Here is a 17,426-nt window from a genome sequence, read left to right as displayed (position 1 = left end):
AACCTAACGCTTCCGCTTTCGTTCTACGAGGGTACGTGGACACACTCTCCCCCTCTCGTTGCTATGCATCTCCTAGATAGATCTTGCGTGATCGTAGGATTATTTTTTGAAATTGCATGCTATGTTCCCCAACAGTTGGATGCAAAACCTGTCCGCGATTGGGGACGCGACATACACTATTCATCCAGACTACCCGTGTGCCATGCCCGTGCCCCTGCAGTCACTCACATCAGCATAGTAGATTGGGCTCCATGATGCTTACCTCCTGCTCTCAAAAATATCTACTGCCTCGTAATCTCGAAAATATCTACCGCCTGGAAGGTTTTTATGTTTGATAGCACACGATTAGTATGTGTGGACCGTGTGCGAAGTCTGTTACTCCCACTCTGCTTCAATCCCTTGATTCAAATTTTTAGTAGCCCCGCCTTGTTAGTCCCTCCTCTGCATCCCTCGCAATCTCAAAAATATCTGTCCGCCCTTGATCCAAATTTTCAGTAGCCCCGGCATTTTACTCCCGACTCTGCATGCCTCGCAATTTCAAAAATATCTGCCCGCCCTTGATCCAAATTTTCAGTAGCCCGGCATTTTACTCCCACCAAGTAAAATTTTCAGTTGTCGCGGTATTTCCTCAAACACCACATTGCCCCCCTCCACACACACCCCCAAAACCTCTGCTCACAAAGACACACACCACCCATCCCTCGCTCGAAACCATCGTCGCCACTGCCTCCATCCTCAACATCTGCCTATGTGCCGGGGAGCTCGAGGAGCCAATGGCCCAAAAGAGGTTTATCGCGGTCTCTTCACCTGACACCGGCGAGGTGGCCGCTGAGGATTCCCCGTCGTCCTCCGCGGGCTCTTTATCGATCTGTCGTTGCCGGTCGCCCGATACGCCTGCTGCCGCGCCCCTACGCCGGTTCGAGGATGATACGTCTCCAACGTATCTATAATTTATGAAGTATTCGTGCTATTATATTATCCATATTGGATGTTTATGGGCTTTACTAAACACTTTTATATTATTTTTGGGACTAACCTATTAACCCAGAGCCCAGTGCCAGTTTTTGTTTTTTCCCTTGTTTCAGTGTTTCGCAGAAAAGGAATATCAAACAGAGTACAAACAGAATGAAACCTTGGGGAGCGTGATTTTTGGAACGAACATGATCCAGGAGACTTGGAGTTGAAGTCAGGGAAGCTTCGAGGTGGCCACAACGCAGGGAGGCACGCCTGCCCCCCACCCTCGTGGGCCCCTCGTGGCTCCCCTTACCGACTTCTTTCGCCTATATATATCCATATACCCTAAAAACATCAGGGAGCATAATAGATCGGGAGTTCCACCGCCACAAGCCTCTGTAGCCACCAAAAACCAATCGGGGCCCTGTTCCGGCACCCTGCCGGAGGGGGGGAACCCTCACCAGTGGCCATCTTCATCATCCCGGCGCTCTCCATGATGAGGAGGGAGTAGGATGCATATCGTATAATCATACCCACGAATACATGAGGTGACATTGGAGTATTGATGTCTACTATGCAACCTTCTCCTTGTAGACGTTGTTGGGCCTCCAAGTGCAGAGGTTCGTAGGACAGTAGCAAATTTCCCTCAAGTGGATGACCTAAGGTTTATTAATCCGTGGAGGCGTAGGATGAAGATGGTCTCTCTCAAACAATCCTGCAACCAAATAACAAAGAGTCTCTTGTGTCCCCAACACACCCAATACAATGGTAAATTGTATAGGTGCACTAGTTCGGCGAAGAGATAGTGATACAAGTGCAATATGGATGGTAGATATAGGTTTTTGTAATCTGAAAATATAAAAACAGCAAGGTAACTAATGATAAAAGTGAGCGTAAACGGTATTGCAATGCTAGGAAACAAGGCCTAGGGTTCATACTTTCACTAGTGCAAGTTCTCTCAACAATAATAGCATAATTGGATCATATAACTATCCCTCAACATGCAACAAAGAATCACTCCAAAGTCACTAATAGCGGAGAACAAACAAAGAGATTATTGTAGGGTACGAGACCACCTCAAAGTTATTCTTTCCGATCAATCCATTGGGCTATTCCTATAAGTGTCACAAACAGCCCTAGAGTTCGTACTAGAATAACACCTTAAGACACACATCAACCAAAACCCTAATGTCACCTAGGTACTCCAATGTCACCTCAAGTATCCGTGGGTATGATTATACGATATGCATCACACAATCTCAGATTCATCTATTCAACCAACAGATAGAACCTCAAAGAGCGCCCCAAATTTTCTACCGAAGAGTCAAGACGAAAACGTGTGCCAACCCCTATGCATAGGTTCATGGGCGGAACCCGCAAGTTGATCACCAAAACATACATCGAGTGAATCAATAGAATAACCCATTGTCACCACGGTTATCCCACGCAAGAAATACATCAAGTGTTCTCAAATCATTAAAGACTCAATCCGATAAGATAACTTCAAAGGGAAAACCCAATCCATTACAAGAGAGTAGAGGGGGAGAAACATCATAAGATCCAACTATAATAGCAAAGCTCGCGATACATCAAGATCGTGCCAAATCAAGAACACGAGAGAGAGAGAGAGATCAAACACATAGCTACTGGTACATACCCTCAGCCCCGAGGGTGAACTACTCCCTCCTCGTCATGGAGAGCGCCGGGATGATGAAGATGGCCACCGGTGAGGGTTCCCCCTTCCGGCAGGGTGCCAGAACAGGGCCCCGATTGGTTTTTGGTGGCTACAGAGGCTTGCGGCGGCGGAACTCCCGATCTATTCTGTTCCCCGAAGGTTTTAGGGTATATGGGAATATATAGGTGGAAGAAGTACGTTAGGGGAGCCACGAAGGGCCCACGAGGGTGGAGGGCGCGCCCAGGGGGGTGGGTGCGCCCCCTGCCTCGTGCCTCCCTCGTTGCTTTCCTGACGTGCACTCCAAGTCCCCCGGATTGCTTTCTTTCCAAAAATAACTTCTCCAGAAGGTTTCATTCCGTTTCGACTCCGTTTGATATTCCTTTTGTTCGAAACACTGAAACAAGGGGAAAAAACAGGAACTGGCACTGGGCTCTGGGTTAATAGGTTTGTCCCAAAAATAATATAAAAGTGCATAGTAAAGCCCATAAACATCCAAAACAGATAATATAATAGCATGGAACAATCAAAAATTATAGATACGTTGGAGACGTATCAGCATCCCCAAGCTTAATTCCTGCTCGTCCTCGAGTAGGTAAATGATAAAAATAGAATTTTTGATGTGGAATGCTACTTGGCATAATTTCAATGTAATTCTTCTTAATTGTGGTATGAATATTCAGATCCGAAAGATTCAAGATAAAATTTCATATTGACATAAAAGTAATAATACTTCAAGCATACTAACTAAGCAATTATGTCCTCTCAAAATAACATGGCCAAAGAAAGTTCATCCCTACAAAATCATATAGTTTAGTCATGCTCCATTTTCGTCACACAAGAATGCTCTCATCATGCACCACCCCGATGACAAGCCAAGCAATTGTTTCATACTATAGTAATCTCAAACCTTTTCAACTTTCACGCAATACATGAGCGTGAGCCATGGATATAGCACTATGGGTGGAATAGAATATAATGATGGGGGTTATGTGGAGAAGACAAAAAAGGAGAAAGTCTCACACCAACGAGGCTAATCAATGAGCTATGGAGATGCCCATCGATTGATTTTAATGCAAGGAGTAGGGATTGCCATGCAACGGATGCACTAGAGCTATAAATATATGAAAGCTCAACAAAAGAAACTAAGTGGGTGTGCATCCAACTTGCTTGCTCACGAAGACCTAGGGCACTTGAGGAGGCCCATTGTTGGAATATACAAGCCAAGTTTATAATGAGAAATTCCCACTAGTATATGAAAGTGACAAAACAAGAGACTCTCTATTATGAAGATCATGGTGCTACTTTGAAGCACAAGTGTGGTAAAAGGATAGTAACATTGTCCCTTCTCTCTTTTTCTCTCTGTTTTTGGGCCTTCTCTTTTTTATGGCCTTTCTCTTTTTTTATTCCTCACTTGGGACAATGCTCTAGAAAATGATGATCATCACACTTCTATTTACTTACAACTCAATGATTACAACTCAATACTAGAACAAAGTATGACTCTATATGAATGCCTCCGGCGGTGTACCGGGATATGCAATGAACCAAGAGTGACATGTATGAAAGAATTATGAACGGTGGCTTTGCCACAAATACTATGTCAACTACATGATCATGCAAAGCGCTATGACAATGATGAACGTGTCATGATAAACGGAATGGTGGAAAGTTGCATGGCAATATATCTCGGAATGGCTATGGAAATGCCATAATAGGTAGGTATGGTGGTTGTTTTGAGGAAGATATAAGGAGGTTTATGTGTGAAAGAGCATATCATATCACGGGGTTTGGATGCACCGGCGAAGTTTGCACCAACTCTCAATGTGAGAAAGGGCAATGCATGGTACCGAAGAGGCTAGCAATGGTGGAAAGGCGAGAGTGCGTATAATCCATGGACTCAACATTAGTCATAAAGAACTCACATACTTATTGCAAAAATCTACAAGTCATCAAAAACCAAGCACTACGCGCATGCTCCTAGGGGGATAGATTGGTAGGAAAAGACCATCGCTCGTCCCCGACCGCCACTCATAAGGAGGACAATCAAACAACACCTCATGTTTCAAATTTGTTACATAACGTTTACCATACGTGCATGCTACGGGACTTGCAAACTTCAACACAAGTATTTCTCAAATTCACAACTACTCAACTAGCACAACTTTAATATTACTACCTCCATGTCTCAAAACAATCATCAAGCATCAAACTTCTCTTAGTATTCAACGCACTCATAGGAAAGTTTTTACTAATCTTGAATACCTAGCATATTAGGATTATTTAAGCAAATTACCATGCTATTTAAGACTGTCAAAATAATCTAAGTGAAGCATGAGAGATAAATAGTTTCTATAAAACAAATCCACCACCGTGCTCTAAAAGATATAAGTGAAGTACTAGAGCAAAAACTATATAACTCAAAAGATATAAGTGAAGCACATAGAGTATTCTAATAATTTCCGAATCATGTGTATCTCTCTCAAAAGGTGTGTACAGCAAAGATGATTGTGGTAAACTAAAAAGCAAAGACTCATATCATACAAGACGCTCCAAGCAAAACACATATCATGTGGTGAATAAAAATATAGCTCCAAGTAAAGTTACCGATGGAAGTAGACGAAAGAAGGGATGCCTTCCGGGGCATCCCCAATCTTTGGCTTTTAGGTGTCCTTAGATTATCTTGGGGGTTCCATGGGCATCCCCAAGCTTAGGCTCTTGCCACTCCTTGTTCCATAATCCATCAAATCTTTCACCCAAAACTTGAAAACTTCACAACACAAAACTCAGCAGAAAATCTCGTGAGCTCCGTTAGCGAAAGAAAACAAAAGACCACTTCAAGGTACTGTAATGAACTCATTCTTTATTTATATTGGTGTTAAACCTACTGTATTCCAACTTCCCTATGGTTTATAATCTATTTTACTAGCCATAGATTCATCAAAATAAGCAAACAACACACGAAAAACAGAATCTGTCAAAAACAGAACAGTCTGTAGTAATCTGTAACTAACGCAAAATTCTGGAACTCCAAAAAAATCAGCCAAAATAGGAAGACCCAGAAAATAAGCTTATTGATCAGCATAAATTGGAATCAATATTTTATCACGTTCTGGTGATTTTTAACAATTATTTTCGTGAACAGAAAGTTTCTGGAATTTTCTGTAAGATCAAATAACTATCATCCAAGAAGATCCTATAGGTTTAACTTGGCACAAACACTAATTAAAACATAAAACAACGTCTAACCGGAGGCTAGATGATTTATTTATTACTAAACAGAAACAAAAAGCAAGAAACTAAAATAAAATTGGGTTGCCTCCCAACAAGCGCTATCGTTTAAAGCCCCTAGCTAGGCATGATGATTTCAATGATGCTCACATAAAAGATAGGAATTGAAACATAAAGAGAGCATCATGAAGAATATGACTAGCACATTTAAGTCTAACCCACTTCCTATGCATAGGGATTTTGTGAGCAATCAACTTATGGGAACAATAATCAACTAGCATAGGAAGGCAAAACAAGCATAACTTTAAAATTTTAAGCACATAGAGAGGAAACTTGATATTATTGCAATTCCTACAAGCATACATTCCTCCCTCATAATAATTTTCAGTAGCATCATGAATGAATTCAACAATATAACCAGCACCTAAAGCATTCTTTTCATTATGCATAAGCATAGAATTTTTATTACTCTCCACATAAGCAAAATTCTACTCATGAATAGTAGTGGGAGCAAACTCAACAAAATAACTATCATGTGAAGCATAATCCAATTGAAACTTAAAATCAAGATGAAAAGTTTCATGGTTATCTTTATTCCTTATAGCATACATGTCATCACAATAATTATCATAAATAGGAGGCATGCTTTCATCATAATAAATTTGCTCATCAAAACTTGGGGGACAAAAAATATCATCTTCATCAAACATAGCTTCCCCAAGCTTGTGGCTTTGCATATCATTAGCATCATGGATATTCAAAGAATTCATACTAACAACATTGCAATCATGCTCATCATTCAAAGATTTAGTGCCAAACATTTTAATGCATTCTTCTTCTAACACTTTAACACAATTTTCCTTTCCATCATACTCACAAAAGATATTAAAAAGATGAAGCATATGAGGCAAACTCAATTCCATTTTTTTGTAGTTTTCTTTTATAATATAAACTAGTGATAAAACAAGAAACTAAAAGATTCGATTGCAAGATCTAAAGATATACCTTCAAGCACTCACCTCCCCAGCAACGGCGCCAGAAACTGCTTGATGTCTACTACGCAACCTTCTCCTTGTACACGTTGTTGGGCCTCCAAGTGCAGAGGTTTGTAGGACAGTAGCAAATTTCCCTCAAGTGGATAACCTAAGGTTTATCAATCCGTGGGCGGCGTAGGATGAAGATGGTCTCTCTAAGGCAATCCTGCAACCAAATAACAAAGAGTCTCTTGTGTCCCCAACACACCCAATACAATGGTAAATTGTATAGGTGCACTAGTTCGGCGAAGAGATGGTGATACAAGTGCAATATGGATGGTAGATATAGGTTTTTGTAATCTGAAAATATAAAAACAGCAAGGTAACTAATGATAAAAGTGAGCGTAAGCGGTATTGCAATGCTAGGAAACAAGGCCTAGGGTTCATACTTTCACTAGTGCAAGTTCTCTCAACAATAATAACATAATTGGATCATATAACTATCCCTCAACATGCAACAAAGAGTCACTCCAAAGTCACTAATAGCGGAGAACAAACGAAGAGATTATTGTAGGGTACGAAACCACCTCAAAGTTCTTCTTTCCGGTCAATCCATTGGGCTATTCCTATAAGTGTCACAAACAGCCCTAGAGTTCGTACTAGCATAACACCTTAAGACACACATCAACCAAAACCCTAATGTCACCTAGATACTCCAATGTCACCTCAAGTATCCGTGGGTATGATTATACGATATGCATCACACAATCTCAGATTCATCTAGTCAACCAACACATAGAACCTCAAAGAGTGCCCCAAAGTTTCTACCGAAGAGTCAAGACGAAAACGTGTGCCAACCCCTATGCATAGGTTCATGGGCGGAACCCACAAGTTGATCACCAAAACATACATCGAGTGATTCAATAGAATAACCCATTGTCACCACGGTTATCCCACGCAAGACATACATCAAGTGTTCTCAAATCATTAAAGACTCAATCCAATAAGATAACTTCAAAGGGAAAACTCAATCCATTACAAGAGAGTAGAGGGGGAGAAACGTCATAAGATCCAACTATAATAGCAAAGCTCGCGATACATCAAGATCATGCCAAATCAAGAACACGAGAGAGAGAGAGAGAAAGAGATCAAACACATAGCTACTGGTACATACCCTCAGCCCCGAGGGTGAACTACTCCCTCCTCGTCCTGGAGAGCGCCGGGATGATGAAGATGGCCACCGGTGAGGGTTCCCCCTTCCGACAGGGTGCCGGAACAGGGCCCGATTGGTTTTTGGTGGCTACAGAGGCTTGCGGCGGCGGAACTCCCGATCTATTCTGTTCCCCGAAGGTTTTAGGGTATATGGGAATATATAGGTGAAAGAAGTACGTCAGGGGAGCCATGAGGGGCCCATGAGGGTGGAGGGCGCGCCCAGGGGGTGGGCGCGCCCCCTGCCTCGTGCCTCCCTCGTTGCTTTCCTGACATGCACTCCAAGTCCCCCGGATTGCTTTCTTTCCAAAAATAACTTCTCCAGAAGGTTTCATTCCGTTTCGACTCCGTTTGATATTCCTTTTCTTCGAAACACTGAAACAAGGAAAAAAACAGGAACTGGCACTGGGCTCTGGGTTAATAGGTTAGTCCCAAAAATAATATAAAGGTGCATAATAAAGCCCATAAACATCCAAAATAGATAATATAATAGCATGGAACAATCAAAAATTATAGATACGTTGGAGACGTATCAAGTATCTAGGTGACATTAGGGTTTTGGTTGATATGTGTCTTAAGGTGTTATTCTAGTACGAACTCTTGAATAGATCGATCCGAAAGAATAACTTTGAGGTGGTTTCGTACCCTACAATAATCTCTTCGTTTGTTCTCCGCTATTAGTGACTTTGGAGTCACTCTTTGTTGCATGTTGAGGGATAGTTATATAATCCAATTATGTTATTATTGTTGAGAGAACTTGCACTAGTGAAATTATGAACCCTAGGCCTTGTTTCAACGCATTGCAATACCGTTTGTGCTCACTTTTATCATTAGTTACCTTGCTGTTTTTATATTTTCAGATTACAAACACCTATATCTACCATCCATATTGCACTTGTATCACCATCTCTTCGCCGAACTAGTGCGCCTATACAATTTACCATTGTATTGGGTGTGTTGGGGACAAAAGAGACTCTTTGTTATTTGGTTGCAGGTTGCTTGAGAGAGACCATCTTCATCCGACGCCTCCCATGGATTGATAAACCTTAGGTCATCCACTTGAGGGAAATTTGCTATTGTCCTACAAACCTCTGCACTTGGAGGCCCAACAACGTCTACAAGAAGAAGGTTGTGTAGTAGACATCAAGCTCTTTTCTGGCGCCGTTGTCGGGGAGGTGAGTGCTTGAAGGTATATCTTTAGATCTTGCAATCAAATCTTTTAGTTTCTTGTTTTATCACTAGTTTAGTTTATAAAAGAAAACTACAAAAAAATGGAATTAAGGTAGCCTCATATGCTTCATCTTTTTAATGTCTTCCGTGAAAATAAGGATTCTGATAATTCCGCTCAATTGCTAGAGGAAGAATGCATTAGAATGTTTGGCACTAAATATTTTAATGATGAGCATGATTGCAATGTTTTTAGTATGAATTCCTTGAATATCTATGATGCTAATGATATGCAAAGCCACAAGCTTGGGGAAGCTATGTTTGATGAAGATGATATTTTTTGTCCCCCAAGTTTTGATGAGCAAATTTATTATGATGAAAGCATGCCTCCTATTTATGCTGATTATATTGATAAAAGTGGATTTGGAGAGGTCATGACTTTATTTAATGATGAATCAACTATTTCGGAAGAGGTTCCAATTGATTATGATAACAAAGTTGCTATTTATGATGATTATTGTGATGACACGTATGCTATAAAGAATAAAGATAACCATGAAACTTGTCATCATGATTTTAATTTTCAATTGGATTATGCTTCACATGATAGTTATTTTGTTGAGTTTGCTCCCACTACTATTCATGAGAACAAATTTGCTTATGTGGAGAGTAATAAAAATTCTATGCTTGTAGATCATGAAAAGAATGCTTTATGTGATGGTTATATTGTTGAATTCATTCATGATGCTACTAATAATTATTATGAGGGAGGAACCTATGCTTGTAGGAATTGCAATAATATCAAGTTTCCTCTCTATGTGCTTAAAGTTTTGAAGTTATGCTTGTTTTGCCTTCTTATGCTAGTTGATTATTGTTCCCATAAGTTGTTTTCTCACAAAATCCCTATGCATAGGAAGTGGGTTAGACTTAAATGTGCTAGTAATATTCTTCATGATGCTATCTTTATGTTTCAATTCTTATCTTTTAGGTGAGCATCATTGAAATCATCATGCCTAGCTAGGGGCGTTAAACGTTAGCGCTTGTTGGGAGGCAACCCAATTTTATTTTTGTTCCTTGCTTTTTGTTACTGTTTAGTAATAAATAACTCATCTAGCTTCTGTTTAGATGTGGTTTTATGTTTTAATTAGTGTTTGTGCCAAGTAGAACCTTTGGGAAGACTTGGGTGAAGTCTTTATGATCTTGTTGTAAAAAATAGAAACTTTAGCGCTCACGAGATTAGCTGCAATTTTTTACTGTAGAATGATTTTAGGTTGATTATTGTTGCAGATTATTAATAGACAAATTCCTCAGGTCCATCAATTTATTTTAGAATTTTTGGAGTTCCAGAAGTATACGTTTGATACAGATTACTACAGACTGTTCTGTTTTTGACAGATTCTGTTTTCTATGTGTTGCTTGCTTATTTTGATGAATCTATGAGTAGTATCGGAGGGTATGAACCATAGACAAGTTGGAATACAGTAGATATTACACCAATATGAATTTATAATGAGTTCACAACAGTCCCTAAGTGGTGATTTATTTTCTTATACTAACGGAGCTTACGAGTTTTCTGTTAAGTTTTGTGTTGTGAAGTTTTCAAGTTTTGGGTAAGGATTCGATGGACTATGGAATAAGGAGTGGAAATAGCCTAAGCTTGGGGATTCCCAAGGCACCCCAAGGTAATATTCAAGGACAACCAAAAGCCTAAGCTTGGGGATGCCCCGGATGGCATCTCCTCTTTCGTCTTCGTTCATCGGTAACTTTACTTGGAGCTATATTTTTATTCACCACATGATATGTGTTTTGCTTGGAGCGTCATTTTATTTTCTTTTGTTTTGCTTGCTGTGTGAATAAAATACCAAGATCTGAAATTCTTAAATGAGAGAGAGTCTTCACATAGCTACATAATTATTTAACTACTCATTGATCTTCACTTATATTTTTGGAGTAGTTTGTCATTTACTCATGTGCTTCACTTATATCCTATGAGTAAATGGTTGAATGATTTGAATGTCACAAATCTGAAATTATATATGTTTCATATGCCTTTCCCATGGGGAGTAATGCCTTCACATATAAGAAGTAGAGGTGGTAAATTTATTGAAGGTTAGCAAACATTGTATTGGTCACTTGAACAATTCATGAAAGAATATTGAAGGAAGAGAGATTTCACATATAAATATACTATCTTGGACATCTTCTATGATTGTGAGCCCCATTAATTATTTTCAAACCTGAGCAAATTAGTTGAAGTTGGACAAGGAAGACAACATAATGAGTTATGCTTGGGTATATTTGTATAGAAGTTATTTTGTTATGGATCCTCTAACATGTGGTGCTTGATATTTAGAATCCTTTGCTAGCCAAAATATCTGTACTAAGCGGGAATACTGCTTGTGCATCCAAATTCCTTGAACCAAGTTTCTTCCATGAGTGTCCACCATATCTACCTATATGCGGTATTTACCTGCCATTCCAAGTAAATTTGCATGTGCCAAACTCTAAACCTTCAAATAATAATTTGTTTTGTATGCCCGAATCGCTCATGTAGTGACTAGGGGCTGTCAATATCTTCCATGCTAGGTGGGTTATTCTCACGATGAGTAGACTCCGCTCATCAATCACGAGAAAATGGCTGGTAATTGGGATGCCCAGTCCTATGATCAAAAGATCAAAAACAAATTCGCAAATAATTTAAACAAAACTCCCCCAGGAATGTTGATAGTTGGACGGCACCCGTTGTTTCAGACAAGCCGTGGAGTGTGAATGTTGGTGGAGGGGGAGTAAAAACTTTACCTTTCTGCGTGGGAACCGCCTATAATTTATCTAGTATGGAAGATATTGGGAACTCTTGGTCGTTATGTTGACAATGAAAGCATACCTCTCAAAATTATTTTCATCTCTGTTTTAGCCTCGAGCTCTGGCACCTCTGCAAATCCCTGCTTCCCTCTGCGAAGGGCCTATCTTTTATTTTTATGCAAGAGTCCGTAGTATTCCTTCTCATTCCAACCTACTCTTTAGTTGGCAAGCATCATGTGATGAAAAGATCTAGGCATATATGGCCATTCAAATATATTTGAGCATGAATTATTATTGTTGACATTACCCTTGAGGTAAAAGGTTGGGAGGCGAAACATTAAGCCCCTATCTTTCTCTGTGTTCGATGAATACTATTTGTTCTAAAAAATATGCTTTGAGTGGTAGCAATCATGGAAGACTAAATGATAGTTGAGTATGTGAAGTTTGCTGAATCAAAGCTCTGACATAGAATCTTCCTGAAAATAAGATGAATTGCAATTGTTTGATGACTTAGAACATAGTTTGTTAGTTTCCAAGAAAGTTTATGATCTATACTTTAACATGTGAATAGCTTGTTACTTGATCATGAAAAGTTCTATGAGTTGAGCTACTGTTATGACAAATAATGATGCTAGAAAAGGTGATTGAAATTATCATTGATCAAACTTGTGCACCTGCTAGCATTCACACTTCATAAATTATTTCTTTTATCATTTACCTACTCGAGGACGAGCAGGAATTAAGCTTGGGGATGTTGAAAACTCGTAACCTATATTATTTTTGGGACTAACCTATTAACCCAGAGCCCAGTGCCAGTTTCTGATTTTTCCCTTGTTTCAGTGTTTCGCAGAAAAGGAATATCAAATGGAGTCCAAATGGATTGAAACCTTCGGGAGCATGATTTTTGGAACGAACGTGATCCAGGAGACTTGGAGTTGAAGTCAGGGAAGCTTCGAGGTGGCCACAAGGCAGGGAGGCGCGCCTGCCCCCCTGGGCGCGCCCCCACCCTCGTGGGCCCCTCGTGGCTCCCCTTACCGACTTCTTTCGCCTATATATATCCATATACCCTAAAAACATCAGGGAGCAGAATAGATCGGGAGTTCCGCCGCCGCAAGCCTCTGTAGCCACCAAAAACCAATCGGGGCCCTGTTCTGGCACCCTGCCGGAGGGGGTAACCCTCACCAGTGGCCACCTTCATCATCCCGGCGCTCTCCATGACGAGGAGGGAGTAGTTCACCCTCGGGGCTGAGGGTATGTACAAGTAGCTATGTGTTTGATCTCTCTCTCTCGTGTTCTTGAGGTGGTACGATCTTGATGTATCGTGAGCTTTGCTATTATAGTTGGATCTTATGATGTTTCTCCCCTCTACTCTCTTGTAATGGATTGAGTTTTCCCTTTGAAGTTATCTTATCGGATTGAGTCTTTAAGGATTTGAGAACACTTGATGTATGTCTTGCATGTGCTTATCTGTGGTGACAATGGGATATTCACGTGATCCACTTGATGTATGTTTTGGTGATCAACTTGCGGGTTCCACAACATTGTGAACTTATGCATATGGGTTGGCACACGTTTTCGTCTTGACTCTCCGGTAGAAACTTTGGGGCACTCTTTGAAGTTCTTTGTGTTGGTTGAATAGATGAATCTGAGATTGTGTGATGCATATCGTATAATCATACCCACGGATACATGAGGTGACATTGAAGTATCTAGGTGACATTAGGGTTTTGGTTGATATGTGTCTTAAGGTGTTATTCTAGTACGAACTCTTGAATAGATCGATCCGAAAGAATAACTTTGAGGTGGTTTCATACCCTACAATAATCTCTTCGTTTGTTCTCCGCTATTAGTGACTTTGGAGTGACTCTTTGTTGCATGTTGAGGGATAGTTATATAATCCAATTATGTTATTATTGTTGAGAGAACTTGCACTAGTGAAATTATGAACCCTAGGCCTTGTTTCAACGCATTGCAATACCATTTGTGCTCACTTTTATCATTAGTTACCTTGCTGTTTTTATATTTTCAGATTACAAACACCTATATCTACCATCCATATTGCACTTGTATCACCATCTCTTCGCCAAACTAGTGCACCTATACAATTTACCATTGTATTGGGTGTGTTGGGGACACAAGAGACTCTTTGTTATTTGGTTGCAGGGTTGCTTGAGAGAGACCATCTTCATCCTACGCCTCCCACGGATTGATAAACCTTAAGTCATCCACTTGAGGGAAATTTGCTACTGTCCTACAAACCTCTACAAGAACGTCTACAAGAAGAAGGTTGTGTAGTAGACATCAGAGGACTCCCACACGGCCGAGATTACGGATTGGGAGACCCACACCCGCCGGTGGCTCAGTAGTTTCCACACGGTCGAGCTTGCGGCCATGGAGTACGACTGTTGGCAGGTCCGCTACCACGGCGCGGCGGCTAGGCTCAATTTCCCCTTTGGCACACGCCCGGTCGACCTCGTCCCGCCGGAGCTACGGGTGGTGAGCTCGACTATGGCGCGAGAGGACCGCCTGGCGTGGGAGCGCCTCGAGGCCGAGGCCGCCGACGAGGCCTATGAAGAAAATATGCCCTAGAGGCAATAATAAAGTTGTTATTTATATTTCCTTATATTATGATAAATGTTTATTATTCATGCTAGAATTGTATTAACCGAAAACTTAGTACATGTCTGAATACATAGACAAATAGAGTGTCACTAGTATGCCTCTACTTGACTAGCTCGTTGAATCAAAGATGGTTGAGTTTCCTAGCCATAGACATGAGTTGTCATTTGATTAACGGGATCACATCATTAGAGAATGATGTGATTGACTTGACCCATTCCGTTTGCTTAGTACTTGATCGTTTGGTATATTGCTATTGCTTTCTTCATGACTTATACATGTTCCTACGACTATGAGATTATGCAACTCCCGAATACCGGAGGAACACTTTGTGTGCTACCAAACGTCACAACGTACCTGGCTGATTATAAAGGTGCTCTACAGGTGTCTCCGATGGTACTTGTTGAGTTGGCATAGATCGAGATTGTAACATCCCAAAATTCTAAATTTTGGAATGTTATATTAAATAGATAGATTTGATTGCTTGTTTGGTTGATGTGTGATTGATTGACTGAAAGTGAGTGAAATTTGAAACTTTTTGAAAGTTAAATGAGAGGGAATAAAAGGACTTTCCCAAACTTTCATTTTTGCATTTATGCTCTCCATGACTTCAAATACTTTTCATCACAAAACCCTGGAGAGAAGATGACATGACTTCTTCCATTTATTTACATGATAAGGGTTTTCGAAAACATTTGAATTTCATTTAAAAATATTTCAAATTCAGAAACTTTAAGCAACTCAATGATTTTCACGAGAGAAGATAATATGACTTCTTCAAAATATATGAAATATGAGTTGGAAGTTTAGAATAATTAAATTCAAAGTTATTTTGAAAGTTTTTATTCAAATTATTTTTCTCCAAAAATAAAATATATGGAAATTAGGGTAAAATGATTCCCTACAAGAAAAGTGGAGAGAAATAAATTTGAATTAATTTTCGTATTTTTAAAATGATTTTTATTGAATTTTTATTAGAGAGTAGCACTATTTGCTTTATTTAAATTTATGTGGATTTTATTGGATTTTATAAAAATGTTCATGTTGTAGAGGATCTTTTTCTGAAAATTTTGATATATAATATGCTATATATCATTTTTAATATTTGTTGTTTTATTTTATGGTTGTTGTCTGTTTTTAAAAAACAAAATGTTTAAAAAAACTCCTTTTGGACTGAACTGGGCCGGCCCAGCAAATCGCCAGGCCACGGCCCAGCCGGCCCGACGCCGCGCCTCGCTCGTCTTCCAGCTCGGGACGGACTCCCGAGCGAGCACGCACCGCCGCCGCCGTGCCCGACCTCGCCACCTCGCGCCTTGCCCCCTCCTCCACGCCTCGGAGCCGTCCCGCCCTCCTATAAAGCGCGCCCCGGGACCCCCTGGATTCCGTTTTTGCCGCCGCCTCGAGCCGCATCGCGTCACCGCCGCCGCCCCGATGAGATCCGCCGCCGCCGCTGCCGCGTCGTCGCCTCCCCGCGCCGCAGCCGTCGCCTCCGCGCCGTCGCCGCGCAGCCCACGCCGCCCTCGCCTCTGCCTGCACGCGCCGCCGCCCGGCCTCGCCGGAGTGACCGCCGTCGCCGATTCTTCGACGAAAACCGCTGCCGACCGGTATAAACCCGATCCCGGTCCGATCCGGTTTTTCTTTTAAGTTTGTTTTTTTTAACCTAGAATAGATCTTTTTTCTAGGTTTTATTAAATAGCGAACATTCGTTCGTTTAGATCGGTAGCGAACGATTTTCGTTCGTTAGGTTCTGTTAACGAGAGTTCGCTCGATAGATTTTTTCTTTTTCTTTTATTTTCAGTCACGGACCTGTTAGTAGTTATGTCTTCTACAGTTTAGTCCCTGGTTTTCAAACGGTCACAACTTTTACACCGTTTGTCCAAATCCAATGAAACCAACGCCTACTTTTTCATATTGATCCCCTCTATCCAGTAAAACAACTTAAACATGTTTTTGAAAGTTTTAAAATTTGATTTCAAACAGATTATTATTCAAACTTCTTCTGTTCATAACTTGAGTTTTATAACTCCGTTCGAGTTGATTCTTTTTGCAAATTAAAGCTCTTGACCTAAACTTTCTGATAAGGCCAAATTCACATAATTTTGGTACTGCTAGAAATTGTTTTATGTTGCAAGAGTTATTTGCTTGGTTTAGATGTTTCCCGAATCGTATTCTTCGTTCTTTCCGATCTTTTGAGTGATTGCTTATCTGTGGTTAACATTGCTTGCTTATGATAGATTGACCGGAGTGTGACGAGTAGATCTATCAAGAGTTTTGAGTGTGAATTATCTTCATCAATAGTACAGGCAAGTTCACACTTTGATCATACCTCTTTACTACCCAGTTTTATTGCATTAGATCAATCCTCAAACACTTGCATGGTTAGGATCTAATTTAATTTGTGGGTATTGGGAAGTAGTTGATGAGGTAGGAACCTATTGCCCTGCATTCAAACCTTGGGAGTTACTATTACGTTATGCTTATATTGCCATGCTATGCTCGTAGACGTGGATTGGGTTTGAGTGTATCCATGACAGATGTGAGATTGTTAATTAATGGTTCAACTTAAGGTGGCAACTTAAATACACATCTGGGTGGATTGAGGCACCTGGGGAATCCAGTGATTGCCTGTATTTTTTGGAAATCCCGGGGTACCGTGTGATTCTCCTATGGACTGTCACCCAGGCTCAAAGGGATTATAAGATTATTCAAACTTCCGTGTGCAGCCACAAGCCATTATGGGCTCTGGCATAGTTGAGTATGTTGTGTGACCTCTTTCAGTGGTAGGCTAGCAGATGTAG

The sequence above is a fragment of the Triticum aestivum genome, chromosome 5D, assembly GCF_018294505.1.
Source record: "Triticum aestivum cultivar Chinese Spring chromosome 5D, IWGSC CS RefSeq v2.1, whole genome shotgun sequence".
Taxonomy (NCBI): domain Eukaryota; kingdom Viridiplantae; phylum Streptophyta; class Magnoliopsida; order Poales; family Poaceae; genus Triticum; species Triticum aestivum.
This window is presented reverse-complemented; position numbering follows the sequence as displayed.